This window comes from Hypomesus nipponensis, chromosome 10, assembly GCF_054491055.1.
Source record: "Hypomesus nipponensis isolate SF chromosome 10, ASM5449105v1, whole genome shotgun sequence".
NCBI classification, from domain to species: domain Eukaryota; kingdom Metazoa; phylum Chordata; class Actinopteri; order Osmeriformes; family Osmeridae; genus Hypomesus; species Hypomesus nipponensis.
Window position 1 is genome coordinate 521,375 of NC_140370.1, and position 16,883 is coordinate 538,257.

The 16,883-nt window shown below is 58.3% G+C and overlaps 21 non-coding genes and 1 pseudogene across 21 annotated transcripts; all 22 read right to left on the bottom strand.

Annotated features, from left to right (window-relative positions):
• Nucleotides 1-485: 485 nt before the first annotated feature.
• LOC146268908 (U5 spliceosomal RNA) lies at nucleotides 486-604 on the bottom strand. The gene has a single exon (XR_014768222.1). It is a non-coding gene; the product is annotated as a U5 spliceosomal RNA (small nuclear RNA).
• Nucleotides 605-1,130: 526 nt separating this feature from the next.
• LOC146268909 (U2 spliceosomal RNA) lies at nucleotides 1,131-1,321 on the bottom strand. Its single transcript, XR_014768324.1, has one exon. It is a non-coding gene; the product is annotated as a U2 spliceosomal RNA (small nuclear RNA).
• Nucleotides 1,322-2,087: 766 nt separating this feature from the next.
• LOC146268910 (U5 spliceosomal RNA) lies at nucleotides 2,088-2,206 on the bottom strand. The gene has a single exon (XR_014768223.1). It is a non-coding gene; the product is annotated as a U5 spliceosomal RNA (small nuclear RNA).
• A 532-nt stretch (nucleotides 2,207-2,738) lies between these two features.
• On the bottom strand, nucleotides 2,739-2,929 carry LOC146268911 (U2 spliceosomal RNA). Its single transcript, XR_014768326.1, has one exon. It is a non-coding gene; the product is annotated as a U2 spliceosomal RNA (small nuclear RNA).
• A 662-nt stretch (nucleotides 2,930-3,591) lies between these two features.
• On the bottom strand, nucleotides 3,592-3,710 carry LOC146268912 (U5 spliceosomal RNA). The gene has a single exon (XR_014768224.1). It is a non-coding gene; the product is annotated as a U5 spliceosomal RNA (small nuclear RNA).
• A 532-nt stretch (nucleotides 3,711-4,242) lies between these two features.
• Nucleotides 4,243-4,433, bottom strand: LOC146268913 (U2 spliceosomal RNA). Its single transcript, XR_014768327.1, has one exon. It is a non-coding gene; the product is annotated as a U2 spliceosomal RNA (small nuclear RNA).
• A 662-nt stretch (nucleotides 4,434-5,095) lies between these two features.
• On the bottom strand, nucleotides 5,096-5,214 carry LOC146268914 (U5 spliceosomal RNA). The gene has a single exon (XR_014768225.1). It is a non-coding gene; the product is annotated as a U5 spliceosomal RNA (small nuclear RNA).
• A 528-nt stretch (nucleotides 5,215-5,742) lies between these two features.
• Nucleotides 5,743-5,933, bottom strand: LOC146268915 (U2 spliceosomal RNA). The gene has a single exon (XR_014768328.1). It is a non-coding gene; the product is annotated as a U2 spliceosomal RNA (small nuclear RNA).
• Nucleotides 5,934-6,595: 662 nt separating this feature from the next.
• On the bottom strand, nucleotides 6,596-6,714 carry LOC146268916 (U5 spliceosomal RNA). Its single transcript, XR_014768227.1, has one exon. It is a non-coding gene; the product is annotated as a U5 spliceosomal RNA (small nuclear RNA).
• Nucleotides 6,715-7,252: 538 nt separating this feature from the next.
• Nucleotides 7,253-7,443, bottom strand: LOC146268917 (U2 spliceosomal RNA). The gene has a single exon (XR_014768329.1). It is a non-coding gene; the product is annotated as a U2 spliceosomal RNA (small nuclear RNA).
• Nucleotides 7,444-8,105: 662 nt separating this feature from the next.
• Nucleotides 8,106-8,224, bottom strand: LOC146268918 (U5 spliceosomal RNA). Its single transcript, XR_014768228.1, has one exon. It is a non-coding gene; the product is annotated as a U5 spliceosomal RNA (small nuclear RNA).
• A 532-nt stretch (nucleotides 8,225-8,756) lies between these two features.
• On the bottom strand, nucleotides 8,757-8,947 carry LOC146268919 (U2 spliceosomal RNA). The gene has a single exon (XR_014768330.1). It is a non-coding gene; the product is annotated as a U2 spliceosomal RNA (small nuclear RNA).
• A 658-nt stretch (nucleotides 8,948-9,605) lies between these two features.
• LOC146268920 (U5 spliceosomal RNA) lies at nucleotides 9,606-9,724 on the bottom strand. The gene has a single exon (XR_014768229.1). It is a non-coding gene; the product is annotated as a U5 spliceosomal RNA (small nuclear RNA).
• A 527-nt stretch (nucleotides 9,725-10,251) lies between these two features.
• Nucleotides 10,252-10,442, bottom strand: LOC146268921 (U2 spliceosomal RNA). Its single transcript, XR_014768331.1, has one exon. It is a non-coding gene; the product is annotated as a U2 spliceosomal RNA (small nuclear RNA).
• A 662-nt stretch (nucleotides 10,443-11,104) lies between these two features.
• Nucleotides 11,105-11,223, bottom strand: LOC146268922 (U5 spliceosomal RNA). Its single transcript, XR_014768230.1, has one exon. It is a non-coding gene; the product is annotated as a U5 spliceosomal RNA (small nuclear RNA).
• Nucleotides 11,224-11,748: 525 nt separating this feature from the next.
• LOC146268923 (U2 spliceosomal RNA) lies at nucleotides 11,749-11,939 on the bottom strand. Its single transcript, XR_014768332.1, has one exon. It is a non-coding gene; the product is annotated as a U2 spliceosomal RNA (small nuclear RNA).
• Nucleotides 11,940-12,601: 662 nt separating this feature from the next.
• LOC146268924 (U5 spliceosomal RNA) lies at nucleotides 12,602-12,722 on the bottom strand (annotated as a pseudogene).
• Nucleotides 12,723-13,245: 523 nt separating this feature from the next.
• On the bottom strand, nucleotides 13,246-13,436 carry LOC146268925 (U2 spliceosomal RNA). The gene has a single exon (XR_014768333.1). It is a non-coding gene; the product is annotated as a U2 spliceosomal RNA (small nuclear RNA).
• Nucleotides 13,437-14,098: 662 nt separating this feature from the next.
• Nucleotides 14,099-14,217, bottom strand: LOC146268926 (U5 spliceosomal RNA). Its single transcript, XR_014768231.1, has one exon. It is a non-coding gene; the product is annotated as a U5 spliceosomal RNA (small nuclear RNA).
• A 521-nt stretch (nucleotides 14,218-14,738) lies between these two features.
• Nucleotides 14,739-14,929, bottom strand: LOC146268927 (U2 spliceosomal RNA). The gene has a single exon (XR_014768334.1). It is a non-coding gene; the product is annotated as a U2 spliceosomal RNA (small nuclear RNA).
• Nucleotides 14,930-15,591: 662 nt separating this feature from the next.
• Nucleotides 15,592-15,710, bottom strand: LOC146268928 (U5 spliceosomal RNA). The gene has a single exon (XR_014768232.1). It is a non-coding gene; the product is annotated as a U5 spliceosomal RNA (small nuclear RNA).
• A 532-nt stretch (nucleotides 15,711-16,242) lies between these two features.
• LOC146268929 (U2 spliceosomal RNA) lies at nucleotides 16,243-16,433 on the bottom strand. Its single transcript, XR_014768335.1, has one exon. It is a non-coding gene; the product is annotated as a U2 spliceosomal RNA (small nuclear RNA).
• Between the last annotated feature and the right edge of the window lie 450 nt (nucleotides 16,434-16,883).

A 16,883-nucleotide genomic window follows, 5' to 3' on the forward strand; every position in this document is an offset into this window, starting at 1 on the left:
CGGCGGCGGCGGGGACCGAGAAGACGGCAGCTAAAAGCAAAGGCCAAGCGGGCCACGGAAGAAGAAGCAGGGACCAAGAGGAAGCAGGGACCAAGAGGAAGAAGAAGCAGGGACCAAGAGGAAGCAGGGACCAAGAGGAAGCAGGGACCAAGAGGAAGCAGGGACCAAGAGGACCAAGAGGAAGCAGGGACCAAGAGGACCAAGAGGAAGCAGGGACCAAGAGGACCAAGAGGAAGCAGGGACCAAGAGGACCAAGAGGAAGCAGGGACCAAGAGGACCAAGAGGAAGCAGGGACCAAGAGGCCCAGCGGGCCACGGAAGGAGCAGGGACCAAAAGGCCAAGGGATCGGGATTAAGCAGAGGAAAAAGGAAGACAAAAAGACCTGCACGCACGCACGCACGCACCCACCCACCCACCCACCCACCCACCCAGCCGCCCAACGCTAACCTTACCCTGCTTTTTTTCCTCACAAATCCATCAGGCTCTGCCCTCCCTCGGGCAAAGCCGACCAAAAATACCACGTCCCGCTCGTCGGCGCTCCCCTCCACGGAAGTCTTTAGTAAAAGGCGAAAGGCTTGTGCGTGCTGAAGGGGAGCCAGAGTGACCGTTTTTTTGAAACCGCCCAAACGGCCCGCTCCCGACCCCTCCGTTGGCCCTGGCTCGCTCGTCCGCGGCGGCGTCCTTCCTTTCCGGGAAAAGGCGTGGAAACGCCACCGGCCGCAAAGGGGCTTTCACTCTCTCTCTCTTTCACTCTCTCTCTCTTTCACTCTCTCTCTCTCTTTCACTCTCTCTCTCTCTTTCACTCTCTTTCACTCTCTCTCTCTTTCACTCTCTCTCTCTTTCACTCACTCACTCACTCACTCACTCACTCACTCACTCACTCACTCACTCACTGTCTCCCCCATTCCAAGTCACTCACCTCACTTCAGTTTTTTTTTTTTTCTTTTTCTTTTTATATCTAAAAGGGCGGGAAAACGCCGCCGGCCGACGGGGCTCCGCCGCCGCCGCCGCGCGCGTCAAACCCCTTTTTTCACCTCATCGCCACAAAAACCCCAGCCCCAACCCCAAAAACCCCAGCCCCAACCCCAATCGCTCACTCCCTCGTTTTTTTCTCCCTTTGACACGCTTAGAAAGAGTGCACCCTTCCCGGAGGCGCTGCAATACCGGGGCGATGCGCGGAGCGGACGGAGCGAGCCCCTGTTCCGACTCCCTGTGGCAAAAATCCGTTTAATATGTTGTCCTCGCATGGAGGACGTATCAGATATTAAACTGATAAGAACAGATACTACACTTGATCTGAGCCAAAAGGCCGAGAAGCGATGACCCGCACTGCTCCGCGCCCCCCGCGCGCGGGGCCTCCGTGCGCCGGCCGGGACGTTTGGGCGCCGGCCCCTCTGGCGACCGCCGGACCGAGAACGGCCCCGACGACGGAAGCCAAAAGGAAACGCCGACGCCGCAGAGGAAGAAGAAGAAGCGGCGGCGGCGGCGGGGACCGAGAAGACGGCAGCTAAAAGCAAAGGCCAAGCGGGCCACGGAAGAAGAAGCAGGGACCAAGAGGAAGCAGGGACCAAGAGGAAGAAGAAGCAGGGACCAAGAGGAAGCAGGGACCAAGAGGAAGCAGGGACCAAGAGGAAGCAGGGACCAAGAGGAAGCAGGGACCAAGAGGAAGCAGGGACCAAGAGGAAGCAGGGACCAAGAGGACCAAGAGGAAGCAGGGACCAAGAGGACCAAGAGGAAGCAGGGACCAAGAGGACCAAGAGGAAGCAGGGACCAAGAGGACCAAGAGGAAGCAGGGACCAAGAGGACCAAGAGGAAGCAGGGACCAAGAGGACCAAGAGGAAGCAGGGACCAAGAGGACCAAGAGGAAGCAGGGACCAAGAGGACCAAGAGGAAGCAGGGACCAAGAGGCCCAGCGGGCCACGGAAGGAGCAGGGACCAAAAGGCCAAGGGATCGGGATTAAGCAGAGGAAAAAGGAAGACAAAAAGACCTGCACGCACGCACGCACCCACCCACCCACCCACCCACCCACCCAGCCGCCCAACGCTAACCTTACCCTGCTTTTTTTCCTCACAAATCCATCAGGCTCTGCCCTCCCTCGGGCAAAGCCGACCAAAAATACCACGTCCCGCTCGTCGGCGCTCCCCTCCACGGAAGTCTTTAGTAAAAGGCGAAAGGCTTGTGCGTGCTGAAGGGGAGCCAGAGTGACCGTTTTTGAAACCGCCCAAACGGCCCGCTCCCGACCCCTCCGTTGGCCCTGGCTCGCTCGTCCGCGGCGGCATCCTTCCTTTCCGGGAAAAGGCGTGGAAACGCCACCGGCCGCAAAGGGGCTTTCTCTCTCTCTCTCTTTCTCTCTTTCACTCTCTCTCTTTCACTCTCTCTCTCTCTCTCTTTCACTCTCACTCACTCACTCACTCACTCACTCACTTTCACTCTCACTCACTCACTCACTCACTCACTCACTCTCACTCACTCACTCACTCACTCACTCACTCACTCACTCACTCACTCACTCACTCACTCACTCACTCACTGTCTCCCCCATTTCAAGTCACTCACCTCACTTCAGGTTTTTTTTTTTTTTTTTTTTTTATCTAAAAGGGCGGGAAAACGCCGCCGGCCGACGGGCCTCCGCCGCCGCCGCGCGTCAAACCCCTTTTTTCACCTCATCGCCACAAAAACCCCAGCCCCAACCCCAATCGCTCACTCCCTCGTTTTTTTCTCCCTTTGACACGCTTAGAAAGAGTGCACCCTTCCCGGAGGCGCTGCAATACCGGGGCGATGCGCGGAGCGGACGGAGCGAGCCCCTGTTCCGACTCCCTGTGGCAAAAATCCGTTTAATATGTTGTCCTCGCATGGAGGACGTATCAGATATTAAACTGATAAGAACAGATACTACACTTGATCTGAGCCAAAAGGCCGAGAAGCGATGACCCGCACTGCTCCGCGCCCCCCGCGCGCGGGGCCTCCGTGCGCCGGCCGGGACGTTTGGGCGCCGGCCCCTCTGGCGACCGCCGGACCGAGAACGGCCCCGACGACGGAAGCCAAAAGGAAACGCCGACGCCGCAGAGGAAGAAGAAGAAGCGGCGGCGGCGGCGGGGACCGAGAAGACGGCAGCTAAAAGCAAAGGCCAAGCGGGCCACGGAAGAAGAAGCAGGGACCAAGAGGAAGCAGGGACCAAGAGGAAGAAGAAGCAGGGACCAAGAGGAAGCAGGGACCAAGAGGAAGCAGGGACCAAGAGGAAGCAGGGACCAAGAGGAAGCAGGGACCAAGAGGAAGCAGGGACCAAGAGGAAGCAGGGACCAAGAGGACCAAGAGGAAGCAGGGACCAAGAGGACCAAGAGGAAGCAGGGACCAAGAGGACCAAGAGGAAGCAGGGACCAAGAGGACCAAGAGGAAGCAGGGACCAAGAGGCCCAGCGGGCCACGGAAGGAGCAGGGACCAAAAGGCCAAGGGATCGGGATTAAGCAGAGGAAAAAGGAAGACAAAAAGACCTGCACGCACGCACGCACCCACCCACCCACCCACCCACCCACCCAGCCGCCCAACGCTAACCTTACCCTGCTTTTTTTCCTCACAAATCCATCAGGCTCTGCCCTCCCTCGGGCAAAGCCGACCAAAAATACCACGTCCCGCTCGTCGGCGCTCCCCTCCACGGAAGTCTTTAGTAAAAGGCGAAAGGCTTGTGCGTGCTGAAGGGGAGCCAGAGTGACCGTTTTTGAAACCGCCCAAACGGCCCGCTCCCGACCCCTCCGTTGGCCCTGGCTCGCTCGTCCGCGGCGGCATCCTTCCTTTCCGGGAAAAGGCGTGGAAACGCCACCGGCCGCAAAGGGGCTTTCTCTCTCTCTCTTTCTCTCTTTCACTCTCTCTCTTTCACTCTCTCTCTCTCTCTCTTTCACTCTCACTCACTCACTCACTCACTCACTCACTTTCACTCTCACTCACTCACTCACTCACTCACTCACTCTCACTCACTCACTCACTCACTCACTCACTCACTCACTCACTCACTCACTCACTCACTCACTCACTCACTGTCTCCCCCATTTCAAGTCACTCACCTCACTTCAGGTTTTTTTTTTTTTTTTTTTTTTTTATCTAAAAGGGCGGGAAAACGCCGCCGGCCGACGGGCCTCCGCCGCCGCCGCGCGTCAAACCCCTTTTTTCACCTCATCGCCACAAAAACCCCAGCCCCAACCCCAATCGCTCACTCCCTCGTTTTTTTCTCCCTTTGACACGCTTAGAAAGAGTGCACCCTTCCCGGAGGCGCTGCAATACCGGGGCGATGCGCGGAGCGGACGGAGCGAGCCCCTGTTCCGACTCCCTGTGGCAAAAATCCGTTTAATATGTTGTCCTCGCATGGAGGACGTATCAGATATTAAACTGATAAGAACAGATACTACACTTGATCTGAGCCAAAAGGCCGAGAAGCGATGACCCGCACTGCTCCGCGCCCCCCGCGCGCGGGGCCTCCGTGCGCCGGCCGGGACGTTTGGGCGCCGGCCCCTCTGGCGACCGCCGGACCGAGAACGGCCCCGACGACGGAAGCCAAAAGGAAACGCCGACGCCGCAGAGGAAGAAGAAGAAGCGGCGGCGGCGGCGGGGACCGAGAAGACGGCAGCTAAAAGCAAAGGCCAAGCGGGCCACGGAAGAAGAAGCAGGGACCAAGAGGAAGCAGGGACCAAGAGGAAGAAGAAGCAGGGACCAAGAGGAAGCAGGGACCAAGAGGAAGCAGGGACCAAGAGGAAGCAGGGACCAAGAGGAAGCAGGGACCAAGAGGAAGCAGGGACCAAGAGGAAGCAGGGACCAAGAGGACCAAGAGGAAGCAGGGACCAAGAGGACCAAGAGGAAGCAGGGACCAAGAGGACCAAGAGGAAGCAGGGACCAAGAGGACCAAGAGGAAGCAGGGACCAAGAGGACCAGCGGGCCACGGAAGGAGCAGGGACCAAAAGGCCAAGGGATCGGGATTAAGCAGAGGAAAAAGGAAGACAAAAAGACCTGCACGCACGCACGCACCCACCCACCCACCCACCCACCCACCCAGCCGCCCAACGCTAACCTTACCCTGCTTTTTTTCCTCACAAATCCATCAGGCTCTGCCCTCCCTCGGGCAAAGCCGACCAAAAATACCACGTCCCGCTCGTCGGCGCTCCCCTCCACGGAAGTCTTTAGTAAAAGGCGAAAGGCTTGTGCGTGCTGAAGGGGAGCCAGAGTGACCGTTTTTGAAACCGCCCAAACGGCCCGCTCCCGACCCCTCCGTTGGCCCTGGCTCGCTCGTCCGCGGCGGCATCCTTCCTTTCCGGGAAAAGGCGTGGAAACGCCACCGGCCGCAAAGGGGCTTTCTCTCTCTCTCTCTTCTCTCTTTCACTCTCTCTCTTTCACTCTCTCTCTCTCTCTCTTTCACTCTCACTCACTCACTCACTCACTCACTCACTTTCACTCTCACTCACTCACTCACTCACTCACTCACTCTCACTCACTCACTCACTCACTCACTCACTCACTCACTCACTCACTCACTCACTCACTCACTCACTCACTGTCTCCCCCATTTCAAGTCACTCACCTCACTTCAGGTTTTTTTTTTTTTTTTTTTATCTAAAAGGGCGGGAAAACGCCGCCGGCCGACGGGCCTCCGCCGCCGCCGCGCGTCAAACCCCTTTTTTCACCTCATCGCCACAAAAACCCCAGCCCCAACCCCAATCGCTCACTCCCTCGTTTTTTTCTCCCTTTGACACGCTTAGAAAGAGTGCACCCTTCCCGGAGGCGCTGCAATACCGGGGCGATGCGCGGAGCGGACGGAGCGAGCCCCTGTTCCGACTCCCTGTGGCAAAAATCCGTTTAATATGTTGTCCTCGCATGGAGGACGTATCAGATATTAAACTGATAAGAACAGATACTACACTTGATCTGAGCCAAAAGGCCGAGAAGCGATGACCCGCACTGCTCCGCGCCCCCCGCGCGCGGGGCCTCCGTGCGCCGGCCGGGACGTTTGGGCGCCGGCCCCTCTGGCGACCGCCGGACCGAGAACGGCCCCGACGACGGAAGCCAAAAGGAAACGCCGACGCCGCAGAGGAAGAAGAAGAAGCGGCGGCGGCGGCGGGGACCGAGAAGACGGCAGCTAAAAGCAAAGGCCAAGCGGGCCACGGAAGAAGAAGCAGGGACCAAGAGGAAGCAGGGACCAAGAGGAAGAAGAAGCAGGGACCAAGAGGAAGCAGGGACCAAGAGGAAGCAGGGACCAAGAGGAAGCAGGGACCAAGAGGAAGCAGGGACCAAGAGGAAGCAGGGACCAAGAGGAAGCAGGGACCAAGAGGACCAAGAGGAAGCAGGGACCAAGAGGACCAAGAGGAAGCAGGGACCAAGAGGACCAAGAGGAAGCAGGGACCAAGAGGACCAAGAGGAAGCAGGGACCAAGAGGCCCAGCGGGCCACGGAAGGAGCAGGGACCAAAAGGCCAAGGGATCGGGATTAAGCAGAGGAAAAAGGAAGACAAAAAGACCTGCACGCACGCACGCACCCACCCACCCACCCACCCACCCACCCAGCCGCCCAACGCTAACCTTACCCTGCTTTTTTTCCTCACAAATCCATCAGGCTCTGCCCTCCCTCGGGCAAAGCCGACCAAAAATACCACGTCCCGCTCGTCGGCGCTCCCCTCCACGGAAGTCTTTAGTAAAAGGCGAAAGGCTTGTGCGTGCTGAAGGGGAGCCAGAGTGACCGTTTTTGAAACCGCCCAAACGGCCCGCTCCCGACCCCTCCGTTGGCCCTGGCTCGCTCGTCCGCGGCGGCATCCTTCCTTTCCGGGAAAAGGCGTGGAAACGCCACCGGCCGCAAAGGGGCTTTCTCTCTCTCTCTCTTTCTCTCTTTCACTCTCTCTCTTTCACTCTCTCTCTCTCTCTCTTTCACTCTCACTCACTCACTCACTCACTCACTCACTTTCACTCTCACTCACTCACTCACTCACTCACTCACTCTCACTCACTCACTCACTCACTCACTCACTCACTCACTCACTCACTCACTCACTCACTCACTCACTCACTCACTGTCTCCCCCATTTCAAGTCACTCACCTCACTTCAGGTTTTTTTTTTTTTTTTTTTTTTTTATCTAAAAGGGCGGGAAAACGCCGCCGGCCGACGGGCCTCCGCCGCCGCCGCGCGTCAAACCCCTTTTTTCACCTCATCGCCACAAAAACCCCAGCCCCAACCCCAATCGCTCACTCCCTCGTTTTTTTCTCCCTTTGACACGCTTAGAAAGAGTGCACCCTTCCCGGAGGCGCTGCAATACCGGGGCGATGCGCGGAGCGGACGGAGCGAGCCCCTGTTCCGACTCCCTGTGGCAAAAATCCGTTTAATATGTTGTCCTCGCATGGAGGACGTATCAGATATTAAACTGATAAGAACAGATACTACACTTGATCTGAGCCAAAAGGCCGAGAAGCGATGACCCGCACTGCTCCGCGCCCCCCGCGCGCGGGGCCTCCGTGCGCCGGCCGGGACGTTTGGGCGCCGGCCCCTCTGGCGACCGCCGGACCGAGAACGGCCCCGACGACGGAAGCCAAAAGGAAACGCCGACGCCGCAGAGGAAGAAGAAGAAGCGGCGGCGGCGGCGGGGACCGAGAAGACGGCAGCTAAAAGCAAAGGCCAAGCGGGCCACGGAAGAAGAAGCAGGGACCAAGAGGAAGCAGGGACCAAGAGGAAGAAGAAGCAGGGACCAAGAGGAAGCAGGGACCAAGAGGAAGCAGGGACCAAGAGGAAGCAGGGACCAAGAGGAAGCAGGGACCAAGAGGAAGCAGGGACCAAGAGGAAGCAGGGACCAAGAGGACCAAGAGGAAGCAGGGACCAAGAGGACCAAGAGGAAGCAGGGACCAAGAGGACCAAGAGGAAGCAGGGACCAAGAGGACCAAGAGGAAGCAGGGACCAAGAGGCCCAGCGGGCCACGGAAGGAGCAGGGACCAAAAGGCCAAGGGATCGGGATTAAGCAGAGGAAAAAGGAAGACAAAAAGACCTGCACGCACGCACGCACCCACCCACCCACCCACCCACCCACCCAGCCGCCCAACGCTAACCTTACCCTGCTTTTTTTCCTCACAAATCCATCAGGCTCTGCCCTCCCTCGGGCAAAGCCGACCAAAAATACCACGTCCCGCTCGTCGGCGCTCCCCTCCACGGAAGTCTTTAGTAAAAGGCGAAAGGCTTGTGCGTGCTGAAGGGGAGCCAGAGTGACCGTTTTTGAAACCGCCCAAACGGCCCGCTCCCGACCCCTCCGTTGGCCCTGGCTCGCTCGTCCGCGGCGGCATCCTTCCTTTCCGGGAAAAGGCGTGGAAACGCCACCGGCCGCAAAGGGGCTTTCTCTCTCTCTCTTTCTCTCTTTCACTCTCTCTCTTTCACTCTCTCTCTCTCTCTCTTTCACTCTCACTCACTCACTCACTCACTCACTCACTTTCACTCTCACTCACTCACTCACTCACTCACTCACTCTCACTCACTCACTCACTCACTCACTCACTCACTCACTCACTCACTCACTCACTCACTCACTCACTCACTGTCTCCCCCATTTCAAGTCACTCACCTCACTTCAGGTTTTTTTTTTTTTTTTTTTTTTTTATCTAAAAGGGCGGGAAAACGCCGCCGGCCGACGGGCCTCCGCCGCCGCCGCGCGTCAAACCCCTTTTTTCACCTCATCGCCACAAAAACCCCAGCCCCAACCCCAATCGCTCACTCCCTCGTTTTTTTCTCCCTTTGACACGCTTAGAAAGAGTGCACCCTTCCCGGAGGCGCTGCAATACCGGGGCGATGCGCGGAGCGGACGGAGCGAGCCCCTGTTCCGACTCCCTGTGGCAAAAATCCGTTTAATATGTTGTCCTCGCATGGAGGACGTATCAGATATTAAACTGATAAGAACAGATACTACACTTGATCTGAGCCAAAAGGCCGAGAAGCGATGACCCGCACTGCTCCGCGCCCCCCGCGCGCGGGGCCTCCGTGCGCCGGCCGGGACGTTTGGGCGCCGGCCCCTCTGGCGACCGCCGGACCGAGAACGGCCCCGACGACGGAAGCCAAAAGGAAACGCCGACGCCGCAGAGGAAGAAGAAGAAGCGGCGGCGGCGGCGGGGACCGAGAAGACGGCAGCTAAAAGCAAAGGCCAAGCGGGCCACGGAAGAAGAAGCAGGGACCAAGAGGAAGCAGGGACCAAGAGGAAGAAGAAGCAGGGACCAAGAGGAAGCAGGGACCAAGAGGAAGCAGGGACCAAGAGGAAGCAGGGACCAAGAGGAAGCAGGGACCAAGAGGAAGCAGGGACCAAGAGGAAGCAGGGACCAAGAGGACCAAGAGGAAGCAGGGACCAAGAGGACCAAGAGGAAGCAGGGACCAAGAGGACCAAGAGGAAGCAGGGACCAAGAGGACCAAGAGGAAGCAGGGACCAAGAGGCCCAGCGGGCCACGGAAGGAGCAGGGACCAAAAGGCCAAGGGATCGGGATTAAGCAGAGGAAAAAGGAAGACAAAAAGACCTGCACGCACGCACGCACCCACCCACCCACCCACCCACCCAGCCGCCCAACGCTAACCTTACCCTGCTTTTTTTCCTCACAAATCCATCAGGCTCTGCCCTCCCTCGGGCAAAGCCGACCAAAAATACCACGTCCCGCTCGTCGGCGCTCCCCTCCACGGAAGTCTTTAGTAAAAGGCGAAAGGCTTGTGCGTGCTGAAGGGGAGCCAGAGTGACCGTTTTTGAAACCGCCCAAACGGCCCGCTCCCGACCCCTCCGTTGGCCCTGGCTCGCTCGTCCGCGGCGGCATCCTTCCTTTCCGGGAAAAGGCGTGGAAACGCCACCGGCCGCAAAGGGGCTTTCTCTCTCTCTCTCTTTCTCTCTTTCACTCTCTCTCTTTCACTCTCTCTCTCTCTCTTTCACTCTCACTCACTCACTCACTCACTCACTCACTTTCACTCTCACTCACTCACTCACTCACTCACTCACTCTCACTCACTCACTCACTCACTCACTCACTCACTCACTCACTCACTCACTCACTCACTCACTCACTGTCTCCCCCATTTCAAGTCACTCACCTCACTTCAGGTTTTTTTTTTTTTTTTTTTTTTTATCTAAAAGGGCGGGAAAACGCCGCCGGCCGACGGGCCTCCGCCGCCGCCGCGCGTCAAACCCCTTTTTTCACCTCATCGCCACAAAAACCCCAGCCCCAACCCCAATCGCTCACTCCCTCGTTTTTTTCTCCCTTTGACACGCTTAGAAAGAGTGCACCCTTCCCGGAGGCGCTGCAATACCGGGGCGATGCGCGGAGCGGACGGAGCGAGCCCCTGTTCCGACTCCCTGTGGCAAAAATCCGTTTAATATGTTGTCCTCGCATGGAGGACGTATCAGATATTAAACTGATAAGAACAGATACTACACTTGATCTGAGCCAAAAGGCCGAGAAGCGATGACCCGCACTGCTCCGCGCCCCCCGCGCGCGGGGCCTCCGTGCGCCGGCCGGGACGTTTGGGCGCCGGCCCCTCTGGCGACCGCCGGACCGAGAACGGCCCCGACGACGGAAGCCAAAAGGAAACGCCGACGCCGCAGAGGAAGAAGAAGAAGCGGCGGCGGCGGCGGGGACCGAGAAGACGGCAGCTAAAAGCAAAGGCCAAGCGGGCCACGGAAGAAGAAGCAGGGACCAAGAGGAAGCAGGGACCAAGAGGAAGAAGAAGCAGGGACCAAGAGGAAGCAGGGACCAAGAGGAAGCAGGGACCAAGAGGAAGCAGGGACCAAGAGGAAGCAGGGACCAAGAGGAAGCAGGGACCAAGAGGAAGCAGGGACCAAGAGGACCAAGAGGAAGCAGGGACCAAGAGGACCAAGAGGAAGCAGGGACCAAGAGGACCAAGAGGAAGCAGGGACCAAGAGGACCAAGAGGAAGCAGGGACCAAGAGGCCCAGCGGGCCACGGAAGGAGCAGGGACCAAAAGGCCAAGGGATCGGGATTAAGCAGAGGAAAAAGGAAGACAAAAAGACCTGCACGCACGCACGCACCCACCCACCCACCCACCCACCCACCCAGCCGCCCAACGCTAACCTTACCCTGCTTTTTTTCCTCACAAATCCATCAGGCTCTGCCCTCCCTCGGGCAAAGCCGACCAAAAATACCACGTCCCGCTCGTCGGCGCTCCCCTCCACGGAAGTCTTTAGTAAAAGGCGAAAGGCTTGTGCGTGCTGAAGGGGAGCCAGAGTGACCGTTTTTGAAACCGCCCAAACGGCCCGCTCCCGACCCCTCCGTTGGCCCTGGCTCGCTCGTCCGCGGCGGCATCCTTCCTTTCCGGGAAAAGGCGTGGAAACGCCACCGGCCGCAAAGGGGCTTTCTCTCTCTCTCTCTTTCTCTCTTTCACTCTCTCTCTTTCACTCTCTCTCTCTCTCTCTTTCACTCTCACTCACTCACTCACTCACTCACTCACTTTCACTCTCACTCACTCACTCACTCACTCACTCACTCTCACTCACTCACTCACTCACTCACTCACTCACTCACTCACTCACTCACTCACTCACTCACTGTCTCCCCCATTTCAAGTCACTCACCTCACTTCAGGTTTTTTTTTTTTTTTTTTTTTTTATCTAAAAGGGCGGGAAAACGCCGCCGGCCGACGGGCCTCCGCCGCCGCCGCGCGTCAAACCCCTTTTTTCACCTCATCGCCACAAAAACCCCAGCCCCAACCCCAATCGCTCACTCCCTCGTTTTTTTCTCCCTTTGACACGCTTAGAAAGAGTGCACCCTTCCCGGAGGCGCTGCAATACCGGGGCGATGCGCGGAGCGGACGGAGCGAGCCCCTGTTCCGACTCCCTGTGGCAAAAATCCGTTTAATATGTTGTCCTCGCATGGAGGACGTATCAGATATTAAACTGATAAGAACAGATACTACACTTGATCTGAGCCAAAAGGCCGAGAAGCGATGACCCGCACTGCTCCGCGCCCCCCGCGCGCGGGGCCTCCGTGCGCCGGCCGGGACGTTTGGGCGCCGGCCCCTCTGGCGACCGCCGGACCGAGAACGGCCCCGACGACGGAAGCCAAAAGGAAACGCCGACGCCGCAGAGGAAGAAGAAGAAGCGGCGGCGGCGGCGGGGACCGAGAAGACGGCAGCTAAAAGCAAAGGCCAAGCGGGCCACGGAAGAAGAAGCAGGGACCAAGAGGAAGCAGGGACCAAGAGGAAGAAGAAGCAGGGACCAAGAGGAAGCAGGGACCAAGAGGAAGCAGGGACCAAGAGGAAGCAGGGACCAAGAGGAAGCAGGGACCAAGAGGAAGCAGGGACCAAGAGGAAGCAGGGACCAAGAGGACCAAGAGGAAGCAGGGACCAAGAGGACCAAGAGGAAGCAGGGACCAAGAGGACCAAGAGGAAGCAGGGACCAAGAGGACCAAGAGGAAGCAGGGACCAAGAGGCCCAGCGGGCCACGGAAGGAGCAGGGACCAAAAGGCCAAGGGATCGGGATTAAGCAGAGGAAAAAGGAAGACAAAAAGACCTGCACGCACGCACGCACCCACCCACCCACCCACCCACCCACCCAGCCGCCCAACGCTAACCTTACCCTGCTTTTTTTCCTCACAAATCCATCAGGCTCTGCCCTCCCTCGGGCAAAGCCGACCAAAAATACCACGTCCCGCTCTCGTCGGCGCTCCCCTCCACGGAAGTCTTTAGTAAAAGGCGAAAGGCTTGTGCGTGCTGAAGGGGAGCCAGAGTGACCGTTTTTGAAACCGCCCAAACGGCCCGCTCCCGACCCCTCCGTTGGCCCTGGCTCGCTCGTCCGCGGCGGCATCCTTCCTTTCCGGGAAAAGGCGTGGAAACGCCACCGGCCGCAAAGGGGCTTTCTCTCTCTCTCTCTTTCTCTCTTTCACTCTCTCTCTTTCACTCTCTCTCTCTCTCTCTTTCACTCTCACTCACTCACTCACTCACTCACTCACTTTCACTCTCACTCACTCACTCACTCACTCACTCACTCTCACTCACTCACTCACTCACTCACTCACTCACTCACTCACTCACTCACTCACTCACTGTCTCCCCCATTTCAAGTCACTCACCTCACTTCAGGTTTTTTTTTTTTTTTTTTTTTTTTTATCTAAAAGGGCGGGAAAACGCCGCCGGCCGACGGGCCTCCGCCGCCGCCGCGCGTCAAACCCCTTTTTTCACCTCATCGCCACAAAAACCCCAGCCCCAACCCCAATCGCTCACTCCCTCGTTTTTTTCTCCCTTTGACACGCTTAGAAAGAGTGCACCCTTCCCGGAGGCGCTGCAATACCGGGGCGATGCGCGGAGCGGACGGAGCGAGCCCCTGTTCCGACTCCCTGTGGCAAAAATCCGTTTAATATGTTGTCCTCGCATGGAGGACGTATCAGATATTAAACTGATAAGAACAGATACTACACTTGATCTGAGCCAAAAGGCCGAGAAGCGATGACCCGCACTGCTCCGCGCCCCCCGCGCGCGGGGCCTCCGTGCGCCGGCCGGGACGTTTGGGCGCCGGCCCCTCTGGCGACCGCCGGACCGAGAACGGCCCCGACGACGGAAGCCAAAAGGAAACGCCGACGCCGCAGAGGAAGAAGAAGAAGCGGCGGCGGCGGCGGGGACCGAGAAGACGGCAGCTAAAAGCAAAGGCCAAGCGGGCCACGGAAGAAGAAGCAGGGACCAAGAGGAAGCAGGGACCAAGAGGAAGAAGAAGCAGGGACCAAGAGGAAGCAGGGACCAAGAGGAAGCAGGGACCAAGAGGAAGCAGGGACCAAGAGGAAGCAGGGACCAAGAGGAAGCAGGGACCAAGAGGAAGCAGGGACCAAGAGGACCAAGAGGAAGCAGGGACCAAGAGGACCAAGAGGAAGCAGGGACCAAGAGGACCAAGAGGAAGCAGGGACCAAGAGGACCAAGAGGAAGCAGGGACCAAGAGGCCCAGCGGGCCACGGAAGGAGCAGGGACCAAAAGGCCAAGGGATCGGGATTAAGCAGAGGAAAAAGGAAGACAAAAAGACCTGCACGCACGCACGCACCCACCCACCCACCCACCCACCCACCCAGCCGCCCAACGCTAACCTTACCCTGCTTTTTTTCCTCACAAATCCATCAGGCTCTGCCCTCCCTCGGGCAAAGCCGACCAAAAATACCACGTCCCGCTCGTCGGCGCTCCCCTCCACGGAAGTCTTTAGTAAAAGGCGAAAGGCTTGTGCGTGCTGAAGGGGAGCCAGAGTGACCGTTTTTGAAACCGCCCAAACGGCCCGCTCCCGACCCCTCCGTTGGCCCTGGCTCGCTCGTCCGCGGCGGCATCCTTCCTTTCCGGGAAAAGGCGTGGAAACGCCACCGGCCGCAAAGGGGCTTTCTCTCTCTCTCTCTTTCTCTCTTTCACTCTCTCTCTTTCACTCTCTCTCTCTCTCTCTTTCACTCTCACTCACTCACTCACTCACTCACTCACTTTCACTCTCACTCACTCACTCACTCACTCACTCACTCTCACTCACTCACTCACTCACTCACTCACTCACTCACTCACTCACTCACTCACTCACTGTCTCCCCCATTTCAAGTCACTCACCTCACTTCAGGTTTTTTTTTTTTTTTTTTTTTTTATCTAAAAGGGCGGGAAAACGCCGCCGGCCGACGGGCCTCCGCCGCCGCCGCGCGTCAAACCCCTTTTTTCACCTCATCGCCACAAAAACCCCAGCCCCAACCCCAATCGCTCACTCCCTCGTTTTTTTCTCCCTTTGACACGCTTAGAAAGAGTGCACCCTTCCCGGAGGCGCTGCAATACCGGGGCGATGCGCGGAGCGGACGGAGCGAGCCCCTGTTCCGACTCCCTGTGGCAAAAATCCGTTTAATATGTTGTCCTCGCATGGAGGACGTATCAGATATTAAACTGATAAGAACAGATACTACACTTGATCTGAGCCAAAAGGCCGAGAAGCGATGACCCGCACTGCTCCGCGCCCCCCGCGCGCGGGGCCTCCGTGCGCCGGCCGGGACGTTTGGGCGCCGGCCCCTCTGGCGACCGCCGGACCGAGAACGGCCCCGACGACGGAAGCCAAAAGGAAACGCCGACGCCGCAGAGGAAGAAGAAGAAGCGGCGGCGGCGGCGGGGACCGAGAAGACGGCAGCTAAAAGCAAAGGCCAAGCGGGCCACGGAAGAAGAAGCAGGGACCAAGAGGAAGCAGGGACCAAGAGGAAGAAGAAGCAGGGACCAAGAGGAAGCAGGGACCAAGAGGAAGCAGGGACCAAGAGGAAGCAGGGACCAAGAGGAAGCAGGGACCAAGAGGAAGCAGGGACCAAGAGGAAGCAGGGACCAAGAGGACCAAGAGGAAGCAGGGACCAAGAGGACCAAGAGGAAGCAGGGACCAAGAGGACCAAGAGGAAGCAGGGACCAAGAGGACCAAGAGGAAGCAGGGACCAAGAGGCCCAGCGGGCCACGGAAGGAGCAGGGACCAAAAGGCCAAGGGATCGGGATTAAGCAGAGGAAAAAGGAAGACAAAAAGACCTGCACGCACGCACGCACCCACCCACCCACCCACCCACCCACCCAGCCGCCCAACGCTAACCTTACCCTGCTTTTTTTCCTCACAAATCCATCAGGCTCTGCCCTCCCTCGGGCAAAGCCGACCAAAAATACCACGTCCCGCTCGTCGGCGCTCCCCTCCACGGAAGTCTTTAGTAAAAGGCGAAAGGCTTGTGCGTGCTGAAGGGGAGCCAGAGTGACCGTTTTTGAAACCGCCCAAACGGCCCGCTCCCGACCCCTCCGTTGGCCCTGGCTCGCTCGTCCGCGGCGGCATCCTTCCTTTCCGGGAAAAGGCGTGGAAACGCCACCGGCCGCAAAGGGGCTTTCTCTCTCTCTCTCTTTCTCTCTTTCACTCTCTCTCTTTCACTCTCTCTCTCTCTCTCTTTCACTCTCACTCACTCACTCACTCACTCACTCACTTTCACTCTCACTCACTCACTCACTCACTCACTCACTCTCACTCACTCACTCACTCACTCACTCACTCACTCACTCACTCACTCACTCACTCACTCACTCACTGTCTCCCCCATTTCAAGTCACTCACCTCACTTCAGGTTTTTTTTTTTTTTTTTTTTTTTTTTATCTAAAAGGGCGGGAAAACGCCGCCGGCCGACGGGCCTCCGCCGCCGCCGCGCGTCAAACCCCTTTTTTCACCTCATCGCCACAAAAACCCCAGCCCCAACCCCAATCGCTCACTCCCTCGTTTTTTTCTCCCTTTGACACGCTTAGAAAGAGTGCACCCTTCCCGGAGGCGCTGCAATACCGGGGCGATGCGCGGAGCGGACGGAGCGAGCCCCTGTTCCGACTCCCTGTGGCAAAAATCCGTTTAATATGTTGTCCTCGCATGGAGGACGTATCAGATATTAAACTGATAAGAACAGATACTACACTTGATCTGAGCCAAAAGGCCGAGAAGCGATGACCCGCACTGCTCCGCGCCCCCCGCGCGCGGGGCCTCCGTGCGCCGGCCGGGACGTTTGGGCGCCGGCCCCTCTGGCGACCGCCGGACCGAGAACGGCCCCGACGACGGAAGCCAAAAGGAAACGCCGACGCCGCAGAGGAAGAAGAAGAAGCGGCGGCGGCGGCGGGGACCGAGAAGACGGCAGCTAAAAGCAAAGGCCAAGCGGGCCACGGAAGAAGAAGCAGGGACCAAGAGGAAGCAGGGACCAAGAGGAAGAAGAAGCAGGGACCAAGAGGAAGCAGGGACCAAGAGGAAGCAGGGACCAAGAGGAAGCAGGGACCAAGAGGAAGCAGGGACCAAGAGGAAGCAGGGACCAAGAGGAAGCAGGGACCAAGAGGACCAAGAGGAAGCAGGGACCAAGAGGACCAAGAGGAAGCAGGGACCAAGAGGACCAAGAGGAAGCAGGGAC